Here is a 23,802-nt window from a genome sequence, read left to right as displayed (position 1 = left end):
AATTATGGCTACAGGAGGATTGCATTTTGGCACCTTAACTGCTACATTCAATTTGGTTGAAATATTTTCTTTTCATACGCAAGGCTGGAAAAGAATGATGCTATAGGGAGTTAAGAAAAAAAAAAACTAACAAAACAAAATGTAGAAAGTGAGTACGTGTATTCAGTGGGAAGGAGGGTAGCTTTCCAAATTATTTTTTTAAGTTAAAATTTTGGAGGTACTGCAGTATGTTTTTATTAGTGAAAGAAATGATAATAATGAGCATTTCAAAGCTAAAAGCAGCTCAGTCCTAGCAGGTGTTTTATGATGTTAACGGAGCCAAGTGAAGAAAACATCTAGCCATTACAGATGCAATTATCTCTTTGAAGTGAAAACACCAACTTTGGGGAAAACAGCAAAACGCTTAACTTCCAAAATATTTAAGTTATTTTGAGCATTTGACCAGTAGGAGGGAGCAAAGCAGGGACAAAACTACTTGTGTAGTGCTTCCAAATGTACATGTACTATTAACGCTTTTCATTGCTGAACAGTTAACAACAAAGACAATTACATTCTTGCTACAGCTGATTAAACAGTTGATCCCACGGACCCCAGGCTTCCCAGACACGGTTGTTTGCTGTAAGCATAACCAGCAAAACAAAAACAAGGCTAAAGCGGAGATGTTCATCCGTCATGGCTCTGGTTCAGGACAGCAACCCTAGCCAGAGTCATGCATAAATATGAAACACGTCCTGTTTATACTAAAATTAATACGGTTTAACCCGCACTTAATGAGGCTGGAAATGTGAAGGTGTGTTTACATATGTAGCTGAACTAGGATCTGAGCCTTCAATTTGCCAGCTATCTCCAAAGAGCCAAAGCTGCCAAGCCCCATGCACAGGGGGCCTGGATCCCTCCTTGCTTCAGGGGTGAACGTCCCAGTATTTGTTCCATGTTTTATCAGCCGTACCTATAAGAAGACCCACCTGCCCAGCCGGGCAGCTGTAGATGATGGCTCAAGTGTGCAGATGGCTCTGTTTTTGGAACAGGTCTGGTTCCTGTTGAGCCTGTACCATAAGCACATCACCCAAGAGCCCACTCCCCACCAACAGCTCCTTCTCTTGGGCATCGTGAGATATGTTGCACTGAATATTTGTCTTCTGGAGAAATAAGTCATGTTATACTTTAACGATCTATCATCTCAGCAGGCATAGACTCATTCCTTGCTGACTTCCTGTAAATTCCTCTCAAACTATTTTACATTCAGCTTTGTTTTTTCCTTTTTGGAAGTACTGAATGTTGTCTTCTTAACAGGCCTTTGCAAGAAACAATTGCATTTATATTGGCAAACCTTTTTTCAAGATATTACTAAATCTCCAGTCCTTTCCCTGTGGGACGACAAATGTTGGATAAATAAGAAGAAAGCTGGCTTCTGACCACTTTTTGCAAAAGAGGAAAAAAATGTGCTTTACTATGTGGCATAATAGATAGTATTTCCACATAGTTAGACAGCAGCCCTTTAGGTGGAAAAGAAATACTGCAAGCCTTTCACATTTTAGCGCAACTACTCTCTCCAAAACAGAAACTTCCCAAAATATTCTAGAAGTGAGTCCTTATTTCATATTCAACATCCATCAATCACTTTTTTTCTTCTAAATATTCAGCCATTCCATTAGACCTTCTGTGCTATTTTTCTTAGAGCAAATCTTATCCTGAAACACAGCTGACCTTTTTTGTACCAGTCAGTGGTGTGCGCACTATAAAAAATGCTCCTCCATATTCCCATATTGATACCAAAAAGCTCCAGTCATGAAAAGTGTATGAACTAAAAATATGTATCACAAATATATCTGCATTAAGGGGGCGATGCAAGTTTTTATTCCAAGCTGTCTTCTTCACACCCCTGGTGCAGTGGAGCTGTTTTGGTACGTAAAACACTGCGTAAGGCACCATGAGAAGACAGAAGAGCATCCTCTAATGTCAGTACGTAGCACGGAGCTCACAGTCACTGGGTCCTGTTGCATGATGTGAAGCTGAAATTTACAGCCAAAGTAGCTAGCAGTCACCCGCCACCCAAGGCTACGATCTGCTCTCTCCAGCACCCAAGAGGAAGCCTCAGGTTCTTGGGTGCTGGTGTTTTTCCATAGCTAAGTGTCTCTGAAACTGCAGCTCCATTTTATAGTTAGTTAATGGAAACCAACTGGAAAGATTGTCATCATCTCCAGAGGGCTGTGCCCCGTTGCATAATGTATTGATGGAATAAACTGCCCTATTAAATCATCAGAGGTCCTGGGCAGAGTTGTTTCTGCACCCTAAGCTCCTACACAGATGATACCCCTTCTCTATACGAGAGGAATGAGAGGAGTTAATCCCAGGACTGAAGGCTGGGCTGCCAGAATGTAAATTTCGCCCTGCCTCCAAACACCTCTGAGCAGGCAAAACAGGGACAATCAGAGCAAGGGCCTCAGCCTGGAATGAGCCACCCTAATCCTGTGGCAGCCAAATCCTCCCCCACCAACACCAGAGGGAAGCGGTTACATAGGTAGTAAGGAACTTGCAGGCGAGGAAAGGTTACCATTGCTCTTTAGAGGGCAAAGATGAGAGTGAAAAAATAAGTGTCCTCTGGGAGGCTGGATTTTGCTGCCTGGGTTACATCTCCATACACTCAGCCCAGCTCACAGCTAGAGAGCCCTGCAGCTCTTGCAACCTTCTGCTACAGCTTTCCATCCAAAAACTCCACGTGGACTCACTTGTAAATGGCAAGAGATTAGAGAACTTCCAGTCGTCATCACTCATTCACAAAAAGTTTGGAAAAATCTTGCTTTCCCCAGGAAAAAATAAAAATGAAAAAGATCGGATCTTGAGGGAAGGGGGGAGGGGGGGGGGTAGAATATGTTTATAGTGTGCATTACCTAAAAAAATAATTCATATGATGAATCTTTATCTTAAAAGCCCTGGACTAAAAACAAATAAATGAATCATTCCAATTATTGTGGAAACAGCCGTGTTTCATGTTATTTATGTTTAATGTTCCTTCTAGGGTTAGTTTTTTTCTTCTTATAAAGAAAGGCAGTTTTCTTAGTATTGCTGTGAATACCAATGTCAAATTCTATTTTAACAGTGCTCAGTGATGCATGAACATCCCAGAGGCAGAATTTTAAAAACACTAAAACCATTTGTTAAAGAGTAACCTAGACAAGTTGTGCAGTTTTTCTTTTCTTTTCCTGCAAACTTCATAAAGACGGGATGAAACACGGATTCACACGGATAAGCTCTGAGCCAAACCCTGTTAAAACTAACAGGAACCTTTTCCTTGATTTTATCAGAACTTTGGAGCAGAACCATACGAGTCTTTTTTTTTTTTTTTTTTTGTCTTTTATTTTTTTCACTGGCAACTGGTCTTTGTGGCCAAAATTATTGATAAGATTATAAGATTGCAGGAAGTTAAAGCATTTATTAAATGGCTAGTGGTTTTCCAACCAACTGGTATGGTACATTGTAGTTACACTTTAGAGACCTTTAAGTTGCCATCTTTAAAGTCTGAGACCAAAAATGCATCCCCAAACCAAGCAAGCCTTTGACAGGTTGCAGATGGAGAAGAGGTTTCCTGGTCTTGGAGATAACTGACATTTTCAGGGTGGTGGTGGTACATGAGAACTAACTTTCCTCTCTGATTTATTCTGAGTTTGGAAAACAGACAGTTGCATGGGCACGCAACATCAGGAGGAAATGCAAAGAGCAAAGAGATATGAATGAAGAGACCCAAGAACAGAAGGAAAGTGGGATATTATTTCTTCTTTGAATTATGATGCAAAGTTCATATTTCAGAAGGAAGCAATAATCAGAAGGTGAAACAAGTGATGCAGCTGGTCAAGCTTTCAGATAGCTCTGAAACACTGATGCTGCCTCTCATATCTTTAGCGCCTTTTTTTTTTTATGTGAGTAAAATACAAATTTAAAACAAAAACAACACCATGAAGCCTGCTGAAACCTCCTCACTTGAACTCTTCTATACTTTGAAAGCAGCAACATTCCTTTTCATATTTTAGTTTATTTTTGATGTAGTAGCAGATTTTGTTAAAAGAAATACCAGGAAATTCCTCTGCAACTCTATATGGAAACCAAATTAATAACCATGTAGTCATTTACACAGCACTGTATGAAGCCCAGTCACGCCTTTTGTGAGCAGCAGGTTTCCCTTCACCAAAACCGGAACCTCATCCATGCTGGATCCTTTCTCAAACAGGTTACCTGGTGCGATTCTATTCCAGAGCTATTCCCTTTCAGTATTCTACTGTGGCGTTCCTATCCTCATCCTTGTACAATTAGTTATCAAGGCATAAATATTTTTCTTCCCTGTTACACATCTTCTCACCTTGCTTTTTTTGCTTGTTTGGTTTGCACTCTACGTAGTGCACCAAGGGTGCAATATTAGCTCTGCTAATTTTAGCCAGTCTTAGCCTTTTTTTTTTTGGGGGGGGTGGGGGGATGACACAGCAGTGTGGGTCACAATCTCACCCCATGACGTACTGCAGGGGGTAATGACGGGCACAAAGGCCATTCAAGGTGCAGAGGGACTTGCTGAAGTCAGCAGTCCCCTGGCCAGCCTGCTGGGAACATGGCTTTCAGATTCCATCGTCATGAAGGACGGATGGAGGTTACCTGGCAGAGGTTACCTACAGAGCTTTGCTCTTAATACCTCTGATGTATAAAAACATCTTTTCTTTAAGTGATTTCCCTCAAATCCTCAGCTTATGGAATACCAATGCAAAAGTGTATAGTGCTGATATTTAATCCTGGGAGAAGAGAGGCTCTCCCTGTGAACCCAAGGTGATGCTCAGGGGCACTGGTGGATTAGCATCAGCCACAGACCCAGCCCCTCATTTCCTTGCATGGATTAGGCCACTACATTTAAATAAGCCCTTTGAGTGAACAGGTGCAGGCAAAATTAGCATCATTAACCAGCTGTAAAACGAGTGAGTGGCGCGCTAAATGTCTCTGTTCAGCTGCATACCAGAGAGGTTACATACATGTGCACAAGCATGTGCTGAGGATCTCTGCGAAGCCGTGTGTTACTGAGCCCTGGTCTTCAGAGAGGTGCGAACGTTAGGGCCAGCCTTGGGATTTGGCTGTTCTTTTGCATCAAGGATGTACTTTAAGATAGGCTGTGGGTAATGGAAACCCAAGCGATGCAACAGTCTCTACTGGTGCTCTAAAGTTTCTAACTTTCTTTCTTAAAGACTCAAGATGTGAGTAGAAATTGTATATTGCTATGAATAACAGCAAAGAAGGGAAAACCCCAAAGCAGAGACAAAAGTAACCCAAACTATGTCAAGCTAAAAACAATTTGGGACCAAGTTTGTTGACAATAAAATGTCAACAGAATGTAGACAAGTGTCTCACCTGGCCCCAAGCTCAGCAAGGGACTTAGGCATATGCCTAATTTTAAGCACTCAATTCATGTATGTGATTTAATTGGTGTATTTTGTGAGTTTTAAATTTCATATATATTTAAGAACACTGCTGACTCAGGGGTTATATTCCTGTATTTACGTTGTAGCTTCAGATTTTTCATAATTACATTACCCCTCCTGCTCTCTTCGATATTTCCATCTTTCCTCTGAGGCAGGAAAAGTCTCTCTTTCACAGTTTGTTAATCAGTTTATGATAACACAATCTTCATGGTGTTTTCCTTGGCAGCATGCCTTGGGCTGAAATTATTTAATGATCTGAGCATTAATTGAAGATTAAGGGCTGGGGTTGTCTGCACTTGAGTCTCCCATTGGATATGAACCCAAGCGAGCTGAAAACTTCTATCCTTTGCTAGGATCAGGAGTCAAAATACCAAGAAATCATGAGATCCAGGAGGCTGGTGTCATTGTGGTGCTGCTTTGTGTGGATGTCATATGGCATTTAGGTTTGTATAAACATTTTCCCAAGGAAATCAGAGAAGTTTTGTCCCAATACCCTCTCCTCATATGCACAAACACAAGCCTGGTGCAGAGAGCTGATAAAATGGCCCAAAGTCACTGATTCCCTGCGGTTGCCTCTGTCGGTTTGTCTTGCACCCCCAAATCAGTCTTTGGGGCTGGGTGCATGGATTCCCAGCAAAAACTGGTCTTGAAGAAGGACATACCAATTTCACCCTGCAGCTGAGAGTCACCTGCACTGGTCCTCCGAGGAGGACCTGGCCTGATTTTCTCTTGTGTCCCAGCCATGGTGGGCTACGTCTTTCCCACAGTGTTATTAGAAGAATTCTTAATTCTTTTACTACTCTTTTCATTTCACAAGTTTTTTAAGACAACAGCAGGTTTAAAAAAAATCCATTAAAAAAAATCAGCAATAAAAGTGTTTTAGGAAGTGGAAGTGATGGCTTACTGATTCTTTTCCATATAGCAGGAAGACATGTGGTTCCAAAGAAAATCAAAATATAGACGAAAAAGAAAACTTCAAGAAAATTGTAAAAAGAAAATAAATTAAATAAAATAAAAATCCCAGTCTCCCCAATTAGTTAAACAGGGGAAATGAATGCCACCTGGGCTGCAGCAGATATTGGACTGTTTGGATTTTCCAGAAGAGGAAAAGAAATTCACTTTTCTCTCCCTCTCTGTCCCCACTTTTCATCTGTCTTAATTTACTGACATTATTTTGTCAGACGTCTGCCTAGCTCCAAGTCAAATAACCTTCCTCCTCCTACCTTTCTGCAGAATAAAGCAGATCCAAGAAAGGGAATACAGAGTTTATATCTGAGCAATCTTGGCACTTGGGATGTATAAACCCGAGCTTAAGCCTCACTCTCAGTTCTAGTTTGTAGGTCATCCCTTTAAAAACCTGTTGAAAATCTTTGAATAGCTGAAATTAGCCTTGTAAATACCCCACTGGCTATGCCCACCTAAATTTAAAAGGAAGGAACACCACCACAAATAATAATAAAAATTATATGGAGCCTAGATTTTGACCAGAATATTGAATAATTCTGTTATCGCATTATACTGCTTTTAGCACCGATTTGTTAAATAAACATACACAGAGGAAGAGTTACTCTGGCAAGGGGGGTGGAATAAGAGCTAACACATCTCACTGCTGAGGTCCAAAGTGTGTGTGTGCAAGCATGTCTGCCTACAGATAAAGCGCACACAGGAATTTTTCATCGTTTTGTGTTTTACATTGTGACAAGGATTTACCAGCTCAAGTGGAAAGCAGAAACAAAACCCCATTCAGGGGCGAAGCCTGTCTAAAAGACCAGAACAAATTCTGCCTTTCCCTCAGAAAGATTCTTGAGGATACAAGGAGAAGAATAAGAAAAAAAAGTAAAAAAAAAAAATAGTAATAAGAACCACAAGCATCTGGGAAGATCAAGCGACAATGACTGAAGAAACAAAGCCATTGTATCTCCAGAGGCAGAAGGAGATGCTTCACTGAAGCTTGAATACCTAATAGCTACTTTTGTTAGTAATAAATGGAAAAAAAATAGTTATTTTTTTTGAGGGTTGGGGGAGAATTAGTCCTCTAAAGCAGTAGAAGCTACTGCCTACAGCATGTAGCATGAGCTACCCAGGTGCTAAGGGCAGGGATTTAAATTTTCTTTCAAGAAATGAATAAATTCCTGCAGGGGGGTGGGGAGAAAGGTGGGAAGGGGAAGGAGGTTTGGGGAAAGGAGGGAAAAAAAAGTAGGAAAAACATCATGAGAAATATCACAGTAGCAAAGAGAAAAGGCAGCTGAAAAAGTCAAGGATAACTAAAGAAGCACATGAAGCGTGACCTTGAAATGAGACTGATGAAGTGAGCTTTTTGGGTTGAGTGCTGGCTGGAAAAGGGGGCTTGGACCACTGCCCAAGGAAACTGCCTCCTGCTATTTAATTCCTAATGAGTTCAGGGAACAAGGATTTTGTACAGTCTTTGAAATAAACAGGATTGTGTTAAAGAAATACTTGAGACCATCATTAATTTCTACTTCTAGTGGAAACAAGCCATGAGACCCCACATCCTGGCTAATCACTTGGGTCAAAAAAGTAACATAATGTGAATTTCAGCACTATATATTATTTGGTAGGATGAAATAATTCTATATGTTCATTTCATGCCTGCAATGTGGGTCTTCAGAAGAGAAGGCTCATCACCAATTAATTATTACAGAGGTTATAATTCCTACCTTCCTGTAGGAATTCAACATTTAATATCTTATTCTCCCCTCTTCCTGTGCCAATTTTTCCATCACTATAATTGTTCTTCCTGTTTATGCAATTCTATATGCACAGTGGCTACTAAAAGTCAGCTGTTAAAACTGTTTACTGCAAATATTTACACTGTGGCCATTAGTGAAATCTGTATCTCTGAACGGATGATGGATGGCAGCGGGTCTGATCCGAGAGACCCTGCAGGATAAACAGGGAGGGAGGCAGGGGAATGTCACGTGCGGAGGCTGGGAACGCTGCCTCCTGCTCCCTAAAAAAGCAGAAGAGAAAGTACTGCGCTTGGGACATTTGCTCAGAAAAATGTTAAGGAACACAAGGTTGGTTGCTGATGCCTGTGGCATTGAGGTGCTAGAACACGTAGTAATTATTAAAGAAGGCTTTTATAAGTAATATAAGTAATATTACTTATATTACTCAGTAATAGAAAAAAGGGGGTTAATGGGTTACTGCAGCATGTAATCTAATAAAGGTTGAGTTATATGCAGACTAGGCTAACTCTTTGTACTGTACATATCAAGGCCATGCTGTGAGCGTGGAAAGCAGGTAAAGCAGAGATGCTAAAATACTAAAAAAGCTAGTTTTCAACATTTAACAGGAGATGCAGAAATTAGGTCAAGCCCTGGATGATGCTAAGAAGTCCTGACATGCTGGTCCAGGTGCTCGGGGCACTCTGGCCCTGAGGTTTCAGACGTGCATCAGGGAAGGCTGCATCCACCACGTCCCACGTGTCCGTCCCGCGGTGCTGTGCAAGGAGCTGAGGCTGCCCCCAAACCCCAGAAGACCCCTGCAGGAGGCACCTCCAAGGACCACAGCACGCAGGTGTAGGACACGGAGATGTTCTCACATCACCGCACCCAGGGCCAGCATGGGCACAGCTCACGCATCCCATCCCCTAACTTCCACGCTGCCCGCTGCATTTCTCTGCTTTGCTAGTAGGTGTCATTTCCAATTCTTCACCTGTGCTCACTTCTGCATGTATGGTTTTGCTTTTAGAGACGTGGCCCGTTTTGGATGCCCTTTCCTCCGGGCATGCTGGGGTCTGGGCTGCCAGCCAGCGGCTCCTAGATGGACAATGGACAGCCCATTGCCTTCCAGAAAAGATGGATCTCAAATGATCATTTTGCACATTTTTTTTTTTGCCCTAGATGTTCTTTCAGAAGAAACTGGTGAGGCAAAGCACATACTCTCGTGAAACAGACTCACTGAAAAATAACAAAAGGAAATCCCCTCCAAATACAGCATTATTTTGGAACAGCAAAAATAAGTGGGTATTCTATATTAATCAAACACACATTTGCTGAAATAACGGTTTGGGCTTTGTTCAGTGTTAATAGGAGTTTTTCCACCTGGTGCTATCAAATCAGCCTTCAAAGAAGAGTCACCCAATACAAACACGCATACGCCTCTTTCAGCCAAGTCTGAAATCCTAACTGCACCAACGAGAGAAGCAGGAAGGCGACATTTGCTGGAAAACTGCAAACAGACAAATGAGTACATCTTAGGATAGAGACCAGCTCCACACCATGGTCATCATCAGAGTTAGGAGTCTAATTTGTAAATCAGGATAGCACATAGTCTTAAAGTACGTGCCTAGGTTCCTTGTTTAAACCTCAGCATGCGTTTAAATCCTCTTTTGCAGGGTCAGACTATCCTGATGATCCAGCTGATGTACGTCACGGAGCATGTCCTATGGGGAAATAACTTGGCAATTTACTCTGGATTTAAGATAGGGCTTGTGCGCACATGAAAAACACTGTGTGACTTATGCCTGGATGATGTGATGGTTTGGGAAACGTTTCACGTGTTATTAAATCTGTTTGAGATTCTGAATTCCGTCTTCTCTGTTGTCATTTTAATTCCTAGACAAATGGAAAATCCATACAGAAACAACCTGGCTAATAACACTGATGAGCATCCCCAAGGAGAGCGATCTCCCCAAGCAATTGGCCAGTAGGCAAAGCAAATTGGGCTGGGGCATAGAGACAGACACGGGGCTCATCTGAGCCAAGAAGCAAGGGAGTCTGGAGGAAAAAAAAAAAAAAAAGGATGGGACCTTCCTTGTGCACTGTAGGGAGGAGATGAAGACAGAGAAATTCTGTGCTCCACAGGAGACATCACATAAGAACAACAGGAAAATGGATGTAGACAATATGGGCCCAAATCCTACCAAGGAATTAGGATTATGGAAGAGTCTGAGACAAGGAGGAGCTAGTAGCTGTTTTAGGCAGGTCACAGCTTTGCTGGCATCTGTGGCAGAAGGAGGAGGTGATCTGTGGGCTGGCAGAGGGGTGACCCAGCGTCACTCAGCAGCTCCTTGCAGCAGGACCGGGGACCAGCTCACAAAGCTCAACCTCTCCCTCCCCAGAGGAGCCACGTTTCGGTGTCATTCAACCCTTACTAATCCGTGCCAGAAGCACAGCGATGTTAGTCTTCCACACACACCTGCAAAGGGAACTACAAAAATCTGTTTGGGTGAAAATGCTCTTCTCTGCTGGCTGCAAAGCAACAACCCTCCATTTGCCTCCTTGCGGTGCAGGTGCCCCTCTGATCAAAGGGAAAACAAGCCCTTTCTTGAATACAGCCTTTCATTTTGCACAAAGTGCCTTCCCTCACACATCCAAAATTAACCTCAGCGCAGGTAGTTTTCCGTTTGTAGCTCAGCCTTCTTTGTGGGAAAGTTTATTTTTGGCCAAGAGTATAAATGCTCGGCCCAATTAGCCATTGCTGCAAAAAGGTCTCTTAAAGGCAGCCAGGGTGGGATTAGTCATTCCTGCTTTGCTCCACGCAGCACCTGCCAAACTCCACACAGCCCTTTGCTGCGTTCAACGGGGGATGGATGGGGTCTGAGGGTATCATCTTTGATTTCTCTCTGTAAGGTATTTTATTTCTCCTGGCACTCCCAGAGCTCAGGCTTGGAAGTGTTTATGACATGGTTTGATGTCAATGTGAGTTTTCCATGCCCCACTGTTGCATTCTTGCTTCTCGTTCCCCCACGTGCTACTTGGCTCTGATCTACCTCCTTTTTTTTTTTTTTTTTTTTTTTTTTTCCCCTAACCTTTTGGTTTCATGGCAAAAGTCATCCTATGGAGCAACAGAAGGAAGGATCCGAGCAGAAAGCCACTTGTCTTATGTCTGGCTGAGAGCGTAGAACTGGGCTCAGGACACCGCAGGCCCAGGACACCGTAACATCTGCATCTTATCCATCCTCCCCAGGCTGCTGGTGGAGCCACAGCAGGCACCGTGAAGGAACGGGTGCTCCCTCATCCCTCTGCCTTGGAAAATTACACTGAAATTAATTAACTTCAGCTTAACTGACTTGAAGCTCATGTTGACAAGTGGTTTCAGACTCAGGTTTTAGATGAACCTGACCTCAGATGACACCTTCAAATTCAGTTTTGGAGGCAAGAAAGTTGCGTAAAATGACAGGGCATCACCATCTCCACCATCACGGAGGCTGGCGGAGAAACCAAGAGCAGCCTTCTGCCACCTCCACCAGCCCTGGCATGGGGGCTTTTATTTCCCCCTCCCTAAAACAAAGGTAGTCGGGGCTTACAAGGAGTGCCATTGAAGTGATAAGCATGCTCTGCTCCCCGTTGTTGACTTTCGAGTGGCATTTCCTCTGTGAGGAATGTGCCCCACAACAAGGTATTTATACCTGGCTGCAACACAGGCTCGCTTTTCACCAGTGCCTGCTGCGCATACCGCAGAGAGGTGTTGGGAGGATTAATTACTTAGTGTTTGCAGAGGGCTTTGAAGATAAAATGTGCCAAGTAATTATTATGTGTTTTACTGATTTGGGCATGCATGGACAATTTTTTTTTTTAACAGTTTGTTGATTTTGTTGACAGGCAATCTGGGACAAAGCTACATTTCTTGTGAGGTTTCTTTTTTAATATTATTTTTAATAGGCTTTTTAATTGCAGTATTTACTTTAGTCACCTATTAAATAGCTAATTACTTGTGATCCTGTTTAGATTTCTGTTTAGCACAGACAACAATTACATCTTTTCTCTCACAGCCCACAGTTACTGCATTACATGCTGGGCTCAATCTATTTTTTTTCCCTGTAAACTGTGAGGACTTTCTGACTGCAAAAACTTATTTTCCTGGTCGAGCTCCATAATGTGGAATTGATCTCAGTAACGGCTTTTCTGGGTTGCCCATGAGAAAGGGAACAGGAGGAGAGCTGAATTTGACAATGTATAAACATGACCGATCCTTTGTCTCCTGAAAGGGGTAAGTGGGACATCGAGGTGAATGGGAGAGGCCAAGACAACAGGGTATGGAAAGGCTGCAGAAAACAGATGCAAAGTGCTGACTACAAAAAGGTGCCAGTAACAAAACCTCAGGAGGTAGTTAGGTTTTAATTTGAACAGGACAAGCAAGTGGATATCTGGGGACTGGTGACACTCCCTGCTATCTGAGCTCCATGTAAAGCCCTGGTAGGAACATTGGTGCCAGCAACAGGGAGGACAGCAGAGGATTTTTCATGGAGGGCAACCCAAGAGAGCTCAACCAGCCACCTGTGCACTTTCCTGTCGGTTTGATGTCCTCCGCAGTATGTAAACCACCGCTTCCACTTCCACAAACACCCAATTAAAGAGAAAGACCTCAATAAACAGAATTTGACAGGTTGCTTCTATTTTACTTCCTCACCGCTTAACACTGACGCTAAGCTCCTCTGCAGCGTGCAGGTGTTTGTGGAGGGTCAAACCTAGCTCAGAAATTGCCACCACCGACAATCAGCCAGGAAGAGTCTCCTCTTTGGTACGCCCTTAACCCAATTTATTGCTGCTCAGTAACCTGCTACATGGGCATTTCTAAGCTGAGAGAAGCTTAGACGAGATTATTTTTTTGCCCATCCCATGCTGAAAGGACAACTAGTCTCGCAGGCTGAACTGAAGACCTTCCCAAGAGTGGTACGTGAAAATGAAATCTCTTTTTTTTTTTTTTTTTGCTGAGCCAGCATTTGATTGCACTTTTCTCTTCATTTCTGCTCTGTAGGTTTTGTTTTCCCCCATGCAGACTGCTGAGGAAGCAGTTGCAGCCAGAGGTGAAAAGGAAGAGGTCAGGGTGAAGAGGTGAAAAGGAACTCGGCTGTCTGCTCAGTTATCTACACGTACCTGTACTTGAGCCAGCCACTTCAGGTCTCGCTGTCTGTTGTAAAACTCATACAGACTCGGCCTCATCTGAAAATAAATAAATAAATAAATTAATTAATTAATTAAATGGAACAAGGTAAGCCTAACATAGCCTGGACATGAAGAGAACACATATTCCATGTGTAGGCAAAAACCATCCCTCCTCCAAATTCAATGAGCTATGAAGTTCACGCTAAGACATAAGACACTGCAGGAATCCCACCCACATGATGCTCTTCCCAGCACATCTCCACCTAGACCGGAGCTGAAGCAGAGCTAGCAGCTGTAAAGGCTGGATTTGCCTCGCTGCAATGCCATCCAGAGGCCAGATGGCTCCAGGAGGATATGCTGCCATGCATGCATGGGGAGAGAGCTGACACCTTACAGATACCCTGCAATGTGCCTACCTCTGTATTTACTTTTCACGGGTTTTACAGCAGCAGCACGCATTGCAACAACAACTTTTTTTCTTTTTTCTTTTTTTTTTTTTCCTTAGAAATTCACAGCAGGTGCAGCACTGTAAAGGATGCTCGCCAGGAGAAAAAATCCTTCCAACCCTGCTCGTCTGCAGCCAGCCCCACCATCTCCAATGGAGGACAAAACAATCCTGCTAATAATTGCATACGTTAAAATCTTTACAAGTATAGAAGCCCCTCCAGGGGTTCTGCCATCAGGTTTAACAGCGCCCTACCTCCCAAGTATTAAAGGGCAGGCCAGATCAGGGGTATCGTGTTTTTCCAGGCATGATACACAAAGGAACAGAAAAACAACTGTCTCATTGTTTAGAGCATCCCTAAATATTGCCAGTAAAGATCTGGTCAACTTTCCACAGGCTGCGGCTTCAGAGAATTTTCCATTGGGGTGATTTATTTCATCAAAACAGCTCTCAGGCCACCAGCTGTTAAAGCACTTGTGGAAAGGGCCGACTTGGTTCTCATTATTCACTGTAGGTTTCCCTTAATAGAATCAAACTGGTTAATAAGTGCTAATGCCGGTAACACGGTCCTCTGTACTTTGACCTAAATCCTCCTCCCGCTCCCAAGGGGGTGGATACAGGAAGAGTGCTGCACTATTTCCTCCAGTGCACGGATGGGCAAAATTAACCCCTGCAGGCAGCCTTCACCCACCGTGTTTTGGGCGCACTTTGAGGTCCAGGCTCTGTTGTACCGGGTACAGTGCAAAATCCTACCCAAAAACACTGATCCCAAACGGTTCCTGCCGCATTAGCATCCACACCATGGTTTCAGCCCCGGTTCTCCGGAGTGACCTTTCCCTGTTCCACGCAGCCAGTTCAGAAAGTCAAAGCTGTTTTTTTAATAAAAAGAGAAGAAGTGGCACAAACAGTTTCCTACGCTTGGTAATTGCACAGCCACTTTGAGTACACAGTAAGAAAGCAAATATTACTGTGAAATTAAGCCTTTTTTTTTTTTTTTCCAGGAGAATATCCAGAAAAATCAGATCTCTATAAACACTGAAAAGGTCATCATATTTTTGTCAGGTTCATTTGTCATGTCAGATGCAAGCGAAATGGTTCGTTTAGCTACTTACATTGCTACACAACGCAGCTTGCAGTTTTAGGCGTACAAACCACACGTGCTTCTATAGGACGTACACAGTGCTGCGACAAAAGCAGCTCACACAAGCAGGTCTAGGGCAGAGTGAGGTGGCTCAGGAAGGATAGGGGTGAAACAGGGTGGCTGTATTCCCACTGCTCCCAATCCCAGCAAAAGCACATGTTGCTGCCCAAGGAATTGGCCCTGAAGTACCTCTGGAGTGGAGATAGCCATCCTTAGGCTTCAGAGTTAACGCCCCAGGGCGCCGGGAGCGTCACCACACCGCCACCTCCCAGCTGCAGGAGCGGAGGCAGCGCTGACCTCCCGCACCGCCTCTGCCCATGCTCTCCAGAAGAGTTTTGGCAGCTGAGAGGAGGAAGGAAGGAATGTAGACTCCTCCAGCCACCGAGCTAATGGCTTTCAATGTGTAATTAGCGTCATTCTTGAAAACCCATGTCTTGTCACCACTCTAAATGTGTTCAGCTTCTGTTTCCTCATTATTCTGGATCTAATTTTTCCACTAGATTAAGGAGATACTATTTTTTTTTCCCCCAGAAAAACCCCCTCTCATGTGAAACAGAGTAGATGATTAAGAGATGACTGAAAACCTCCTGGCCTGCTCTTTGCATGTTAAACATTTGCTTGAAGAAGGACAAGTATCCACTATGCAGTTTGGAGGTTTGACAAAATCTGATGTATTGAGCAAAGGCTAACAGATCCCCTAGTCGTATCTAGTCCTGGGTAACACAGTTCTTTAGAACTAATTACACATACTGACAATGAAATTAATTAAAGACTAAATTTCCTGTATTGGCAATAGCAGTTTGATGGGATTTCAGACTGCCCTGAAAAACCCAAATTCATACACCCTCAGGGAGCTAATTTAGGAGATTAGTCAGCACATGGCCTCATTATCATTACTGGGGAAAAGCAGGTACCTTGAGAGGCAAAGTCAACTTTGAGTCACTTAATGGAGAGGTTCTCGCTCTACTTTCCCCGTCTCTATCAGAGAAAACCCACTCCAGTTGCTGTAACCAGAAAAAAATGACTCGATATCTCCGCTGCTAATTGAAACGTGAGTTTTATAACCCCACAGCACTTCCCCAGGTTCCCGGTGCCTGTTCCCACCTCCTCCCCAGCAGGAGGCTGTGCCGTGGTGGTGGGCTTCGGGGGCACTCCAGCTGGGTGAGCTGGAGAAATGCACTCAGCTGCCTGAACGCATAACAGCAATTCAGAGTTACACATTACACAACATCGCCGCTCTCTCACCCTATTTCAGTTTGATTTGATTTTTAGTTGCAAGCCAGCACAACTGCAGGGTTTTGAGGGGTGATGCACTTTCTTTCGCTTGCCCCGAGACAGACAGACTTAGGAAATGCCACAGAAATCAACTGCTAGGAAAATGCAAGAATCGAACAGTTCAGCTTTCAAGAGTCAGATAATGGCAAACAGAAGGTTGAACTTTTCCCCTCGTGTGCATATGCATTGTGATTCATTGCATACTCCTCTTATGCTATTCCTCAGCTATTGCAGTATGCCATAATTTGTCTCAAGAGGCAAACAGTAGTTTGCAGAGCTGCATACTTGTCTCCAAGCAGCAGGGCAAGGCTGAGTTCACAGCAGCTCATCCCCTCCGCTGTGCCCAATGTGCTGCAAATAACAGAAAGCTTGCTGGCATCTGAGAGAAGCAAGAGCGGGGCTGCTCCCTAAAGAAAATCCAGAAAAAAAAAAAAAAAAGAAAGAAGAAAAAAAGCAACAGCTCAGGAACAGGGCAAGGGGCAGGTGATCCTGCAATGTAGCTCAGGCAGGGTGGACAGACAAGCTCTGAGATCAAGCGGGGTCCATTGAAGGTCTCAGGTGTGGCTGGTCAGAGCAGATAAGCTCTGTTAGTGGCCTCGGGACCCCAGCCTGGTACATGGATGTCCCTGCAACATAGCCACCTGACTTGTACCTTCAGGCATCTCAAGCCATGAAGCCAGTTGTGGGGTGCTGGCAAGGCTGGCTGTGCTGCTTCAGGTCAAGCATCTTGCCCTGTGGCTAAGCTGTGCAGGATTTAGCCCTTGAGGATAGAAGAATGGGTAGGTTTGGGTCACTCCTGGCAGCACCCTGCAGGGAGCTCATCACCCCCAGCACACAGCTCAGGAGGAGCCCAGCTGGCAGAGGGGAGCCTGAAGTCATGGCTTTGTGTCCAAGCATCCACACCACTGCTCCTCCCCAGCCAGCTCGGACCGGCGAAGCCTGGCACAGCAAACTTCTCCACGAAAAGGTCCCCGAGCAGACCTCTTTCACCCAGCTGCAGTGGTGATAGCGCTGAAGTCAGCGTAACCCTGACCCAGCCCAGCCTGCTGCCCGGGGACCCTGCCTGTGAGCAGGACACACGCTTCCCCAGCACTGCAGGCAGAGCGATCAGCAATTCCCACGCAGATGAGCCCTGGGAGAGGAGCAGCCATCAGCAGCAGGACTCACAGTTCTGGGAAGCGCAGCCCTCCGCTCTCAGAAATATCTCGCCACAGGAGTAATGCGGTTCAAATCTTGCAAGTATAAAAAAAAAAAAAAAAAAAAAAAGAAAAAAGTAATGGGAACCAGATGCTGCCGTACCTTAGATTAGAATCTATGTTTAGATTTCCAAGATAATTTTTATCTCCTGTACTTTGGCTAATGTAAGGCTGATATGATAAATGGATTTTCTATGGAGGCTGAAAACAGCCCGCCCGCCTCAAAACGCAACCCGATACGCAGTTGTCTGCCGCGGGGAGACAGAGAAGAGAAACAGGACTGGCGTGAAGGAGGGTCAGGCCGGGATGGAGGATGTGCTACATGGAGGAGGTCAAACGACCCTGGGCTGGTGCTGGAGGAGGAGGAGCTGCGCGGGGCGGTGGGGAGGATCGTCCTGCAGGGCCCCCCTGCTCCGTCCCTCCGTGCAGCACTGCAGCTTTCCCAGCCCAGGGCACCATCCGAGAGACTCCCAGAGAGCTGCCACTGCTGCAGGAAAGCAAAACCAAGGCTTTTAAATCCTGAATGGGGTGTAGACCTCCCTGCACATCCACATCCTCCTTAACTGACTCGAACCTCATTTTTTGAAGCCTTCTTTTTCTCTATAACTGCTCTGACACATCCTTTACTGCTCCCTCTCCCCATTACCACAACACCTGGATTGTCTTTTCCCACCTCTTTTTCACTGCCCCATTGAAGCAACAGCCACAAAGTTTTGGTCTTTTCTTGGTCTGCAACCAAAAGGGCCAATGGCATTAAATAAATAAATAAATAAATAAATAAATAAATAAGCAGGGTGGGGGGAACAAAATAAAGATTTTATTTTTTTCTGAATTATTTTTATTATTATTTTCCAGCCTGAAAGCCCTTGGCAACAGAAAACTCATCGGTTCTTTCTAGCATTGTAAGTGGAGATTATGTAATATTTACAGTGATATTAATGCAATCAATCAGCGTCAGCAAGTGGAGATGTGGGAGCCAGCTATGCACATGAGAGAAAAGTGGGGAAAAGGAAAGCACAAAGAGGTCCCTGTGATGGCTGGGGAGGGATGCCAAATATTTTCACTGCTTTCCAAACTAATATGTTACAAAATAACACAATCAGCTTTGGCCCAGTTCATTAAAAATAATTAACTTGACTGCTCAGTGACTTCCCTGCAGACTTGAGATGCCCACCAGCGCCCAGGCACTCGCATCAACACCTTTCCTCCTCCCATTCAGCAAGGAAGACTTTGCCCAGCCCTGCTCGAACTCAGTCCCAAAAGAGGTAAAAGGACCCCTTGTTGGATCTTGGGTTACTGGGAATGGTGAAAACGTAATGGATCGAGGGCCTGCACTGAACAGAAGGGCTTTGCTGCTGCCCCATGTGCATGCAACAAAGTGCCAAGGACTGAAAAGAGGCCATTCTTCCCCAGGCGTGCCTCTTGCAGCTGCCGGACAAGGGACTTTGCAAGCCTGAGAGGCACACAAGTAGCTGCTTCTGCTGCTTTGTTTGCTTTTTCCTTTTTTTTGGTGGAAATATCAGGGTCCGGAGGGGATTGCTTCCAGAACTGGATTTTTGCATGGCCATTGGCAAAATCTTTGGCAGCAGGGAAGAGGCAGCATTTTGCTGTAGGATGGTGGGAAGCGGGGTCTGCAGATGACTCCAGCACGGCTCCAAACTCGCTCACTTGCTCTGCCTGTGCACAGCTGCCACCAGGCAGGCTGGAACGGGGTCAGCAGTTGGCTCGCAAGGATCTGGGACCATGCCGAGGAGCAACAGCTGGGAGGTGTGCTCTGGTCCCTGTCTACCAGGATGGAAACACGCTCAAGCGTTGCTAAACCCTATCTTGGAATAAGCCTTTCTTAAACAACTGCTATTGATGTTTGGGCCTCAGCTTACAGTTTGGCAGAGGCCAAGTCTCGTGATTCAGATCCCAGTGTGGATTTTCTCAAGCTCTGAGGATGCTGGGACCAGGGGTCACCGCTGCTCCGGGTGATGGGCTCTTCTCCTTAGTAGAATTGAGCAAATCCATTCAGAATAACAGATCAGGGCACAGATACATAAACAAGATGAATATTACCTTCAAGAGAGACCAGAAGGGAGGTATTAATTTAGTTTTCTTTATTTTAAAATGGTCACGTAACTGTCAAGATACAGGGCAGGATGGTTCTTACACTTGTTTGACCAAGAACCAGAAGTGTGCTGGGGTCACGGTCAAAGCAGAGATACCCAAGAAAGATATTTCTCCATGGACCTCCTGCCAGAGGCAGGGACTGAATAAAGTCCCACACCTTCTGAGAGGTTTCAGCCACCATCCCTGGTTGAAAGGGAAGGGACGGCAGAGTGGCAGAGCATCTGCTGCTGAGCTTCTGACCACTGTGCAGATGGAGACAGTGCTAGAGTGGATGCCTCCTTTAACCCTGAGTTTGGAAAGAGCTATTAGCTCAGCCCTGATTGAGAAATGCCTGTCCTCCAGAGGAAAATCAGCATGCGGGAGGCAGTCTGTGTTCCAAGAGCAGACCTCCCCAACCAGTTCGCTTGCAGTAAGAGCCAGTCATCCTTGAACAAGCAACGTGTAATCACTTTGGGCTCCTTTCCATTTAGGAGAGCGACTGCTGGGGAAAGCTTGACATCAGATTCTGCCCTGGTCACAGAGTGCAAGAGGTGTCTGAGGCCAAGTTTGGTGCATTTTTGTGTCCTGAGCCATGCTCCTTGTTCCCCTCTGACCCAGGGAGTCTGTTTCGGGCTGAATTCCTAGTGACACGAGCAGGAATTCCTAGAATAGGACCCTTGTGCATAGATGGACGAGCAAGCTGTTTTGACCACTGAGCAACCACAACCACAACCACTTCCATTAACTCCAACCTTTTGCTCCAGCCTTAAGTTTCCTTCTATACACTTGGAAGCTTTCTTCTGGGAGAAGTTCAGTGCTTTCTGGGAAAAATGGCTCCTTTTTGCTGCTGCAGGGACCCGTCCCTTACACCACGGAGATGCCTATAAGTTACCCTAGAAACCTTTGCCACTGGGGCAAATATTCTCTTCCTTCGCCCCCAGACAAACTTTAATCACGTTGCATAAGCAACTAAATAGGTAGCTGATCTTCCTCTGATCTCTTCACAGTCTCAGTAGAGAGATTGTTCTTCCAGGGAGCAGTTCAGAGCAGGAATTAACCTCGCGTGCAGGGAAGGGTCCTACAGTGTGACCTCCCCACTGTATGGAGGAGCTGTTGGGCGATGAACTGTGTAAGCCAGGCACCGAAGTCAGAAGCTTTAAGCAGACACCTGACGGTAGATGAGATGAGCACTCCTCTGGTACTCTGCCCCTTGTATCTCAGTCCCAGGGGGAAATGCCTCATCTGTGCTTCAAAATCTGGCCACATCTTTCTCGAACTGACCAAGAACTGATACTGGATAGAAAAGCAACCTAAAAGCCCAGAGACTCTCACTCCAGAAGGTCAGAGAGGGGAGAAGCAGTCATTTTCATGGCCTGTGGTGATATTCACAGTTTTCTCTGTGTCTCACTGAGGCAAAAATTATGCAATACCCTGACCGTACATCTATCCACACTCACGATGCTTTAACAATCTGGTTTCTCAGCTGGAGTCTGCAGCCAAAGTATATTAAGCAATGGGCCCGTGAGTTGAACATATGCTATCAGCGAGGTCTCGTTTTATTGTTGCCACTTACTATTTCATAACAGGAGGGGAACGCACATGGGGCTGCTCTCGGGACGGGAACAAGGAAGCCCTGAATTCATTGACATCGCTGGGCCACTTGCTGCCACAAGTCCAAAAAAGCTGTCCAGTTTTGACCTGCCCAGCTAGGGCTAACGGAAGGAATCACTGATGACAAAAGCAACTGCAATAAGATCCAGAGATGAGAGCAATCACCCCGCCACCGCGTTACAGGCTAACACGGAGTAAGAGAAACTGAGCTGAGCATGAGCTGAAGATGAAAGATTGCATAGCAAGAGCTGCTCACCCCGGTCCAGGAGAACCCCGGGCTTGGCCAGCAGTCCCAGCTAATGCCGAGTCCATCCTGTTTGATTATAAACACAGAGCAGCACTTGGCCGCTGCTCTTGTCTGGATTTCCATTTGTGCTGATAATACACATATTTTTAAAGGCGATGTTAATTGCAGCACTAGATTTATTAGCGTGAATATTATCCATCCCTTCCTTTCACCTCCCTCTCTCCGGCTCAATTCATCATTTTTACAAGAGGTTGAGCGGTCCGACGCAAGGACCACACCTCCTCTGCTTTCGGGGGATGGCAATGCAAACACCAGCTCCACCACCACCCATGGGTCCAACAGGACGAGCTCACAGAAAGTTGTGGGAAGGTGGCCGAGCCGAGCTCTGGGGCCAGTTATATTACTTTCTCCTGATAGACTGAGAAGCTCAAGGTGCCAGCAACGTTGCATCTACTTTGCAGCAGGGCAATGAGAGCTAAGAGCTATTGGGGTGGGATCCAAACCACATCCTCCTGTCGAGGCTGCTAAAATGGCCGAGCGTGCAGCACGAAGCCGTATAAAGCTGCGAGGATAACAGCCCTCGTTTGGTGCCAGGCTCGAAGCTAAAGCAAGTTTTACAGGAGGAGAGTTACGGGCCTCTAACGGAACATAAACTGAGTTTCTGTGCACAGCAGAAAGTGTGTGCCTGGTGTCTGTGTGTATCCCTGCAAACTGCATCCTTAAATGTAAGCGCTGGCGGTGCCAAACAATTACGATGTTTATAGAAACTGATGGCCTACATCTGTTTAAAATACTACTCGGTGTTTAGACGGGTGGAATAGAAAACATTCTGCAAAGAGTAAGCAGATATTGTATGGCTTGATGGACTTTTTTTTTTTTAAGCAAGGACTCACACTACATTGATTAACTACTCAAACTCATTAGCACTGCGCGCACTGCAGAGTGAAGGCATGCCATAAACCTGCCTTCCTCTGACAGAGAATTAACCAATTGTAAGGAAATTCTTCCAAAGGATAAACCCGGTTTGGGACTACACTGAAGCAGGGTTGCAGTCCCATATCCCAGCACCTTCAGAGGGATCTTAGGCAACCTGGGACTGCTTCAGCAACAGCCAGCCCCCAGGACGTGCTCGGATTTGGCAGCCCACCTTCCCTCCGACGCAGCAGCGACGTACAGCATGGTAACACCCAGATTCTGACACATACCTGAAGGCTTGCCTGCGTGGCCATCCTTATTTTGCTGCTCCCTGAGCAGAGACTGCCGCATTGTAGTGCTTTGCCCCCTGAACAATCACAGCGGCCTTTCTTCATTAGCGACTTGAACTCTTGCTTCAAGTCTCCCCATTTCGGGTGACACTGCTTTTAGAACAAAAGGCCCGTTCATCAGAGAAGCCTCTGGAGTTCACTTTCCAATTTTTCACGTTTATCTCGGGGGGTGGGGTGCAAGTTTTATGGACAAAACACACAGATACCCCAGAAGAGACACCCTGCTCTGGATCTCATTATAGCCAAGTCCCCTTGGGCACAGCTCCTGTGCAGCAAGTGGGAAGGTCTCTCTGTTACACAGAAAACAAATGTATGGCATAAAAAAATCCAGCTCTGGAGCTTTCCCATAGTTAATTGCCAGGGTTATTATGGTGTCTAGCTTAGTAAAAGACTTGCAGTTTCCATTCTTCTCTTCCTCCCACCCAACCCCTTGTATTTTTAAGACCACTTATGTCACACACACGCAAGACTCCAGCACGAAGAGGCAGCCACATCAAACATGGCAAACAAGCAGCCTCCAACTCTTCCAAGCCCTCGCCCCTTCTCAGTGTATGCACTGCAAATTAATATGCAAATTATGTAAATTAGAAACACGTGTAGAGTGGAAGTCATTCTCCCTGGCACTGACTACCCCCAGGCCCTACACAAGCCCTGCAGCCTTCCCAAAAGGATCGTGGATGGCTCTGGGTGAAGCATTGCACCCTTCCGTGCAGCTCCCTGAACCAGCACGAGGGCAGCGAGGGCTGGCACAGAGGGGTACCCCACAGCAGCTGTCCCTGAAGATGAGCCAGAAGAACCATTGCTTTCTCTGCCCAGTCCCCAAACACCACATAGGTCCCTGCTCAGCACCACGAGGCAGCTCAGGGCAGCCGGACTCATGCAAGAAGCCGGATGGGGACTGCACCTCCCCTTTGGAGAGATGCTCTCCGGGGCATTAGGATGGTGTTAGCAACGCACTTCACAGCAAAACCACTCCGAAAGCCCTACGCGTGCCCAGCTCCATGGCACAGATGCTTCACCCTGCTTGTCGCTGCTCCCACGGGGAGCACCCCATCCCCTCGGCAGCGACACTGTCCGCGTGGGGCTCTGCGTATTGTTCCAGCACTGCTGCCTCTCCCCCAGTCCCAGAGCGGAGCTGTGTAAAACATGCACACATTTTCATCACTTAACTTATGGCTGCCCTGGGGGAATCTGCATAAGATTACCCAGTGCTCTTTAAATC

At 45.5% G+C, this 23,802-nt stretch overlaps 1 long non-coding RNA gene across 5 annotated transcripts in view; it reads right to left on the bottom strand.

Moving 5' to 3' along the window:
- LOC106032991 (uncharacterized) overlaps nucleotides 1-23,802 on the bottom strand; it is a 340,509-nt gene that overhangs the window by 85,846 nt on the left and 230,861 nt on the right. For all 5 annotated transcript variants that reach the window (XR_010833413.1, XR_010833414.1, XR_010833416.1 and 2 more), the window contains one exon: nucleotides 13,298-13,363. This is a non-coding gene — a long non-coding RNA (uncharacterized lncRNA). The remainder of the gene's footprint in view (nucleotides 1-13,297; nucleotides 13,364-23,802) is intronic.

Source organism: Anser cygnoides, chromosome 8 (genome assembly GCF_040182565.1).
Source record: "Anser cygnoides isolate HZ-2024a breed goose chromosome 8, Taihu_goose_T2T_genome, whole genome shotgun sequence".
In the NCBI taxonomy this organism is placed as follows: domain Eukaryota; kingdom Metazoa; phylum Chordata; class Aves; order Anseriformes; family Anatidae; genus Anser; species Anser cygnoides.
Note: the sequence above shows the minus strand (reverse complement) of the source record. Positions and strands in the feature narration are given on the sequence as shown.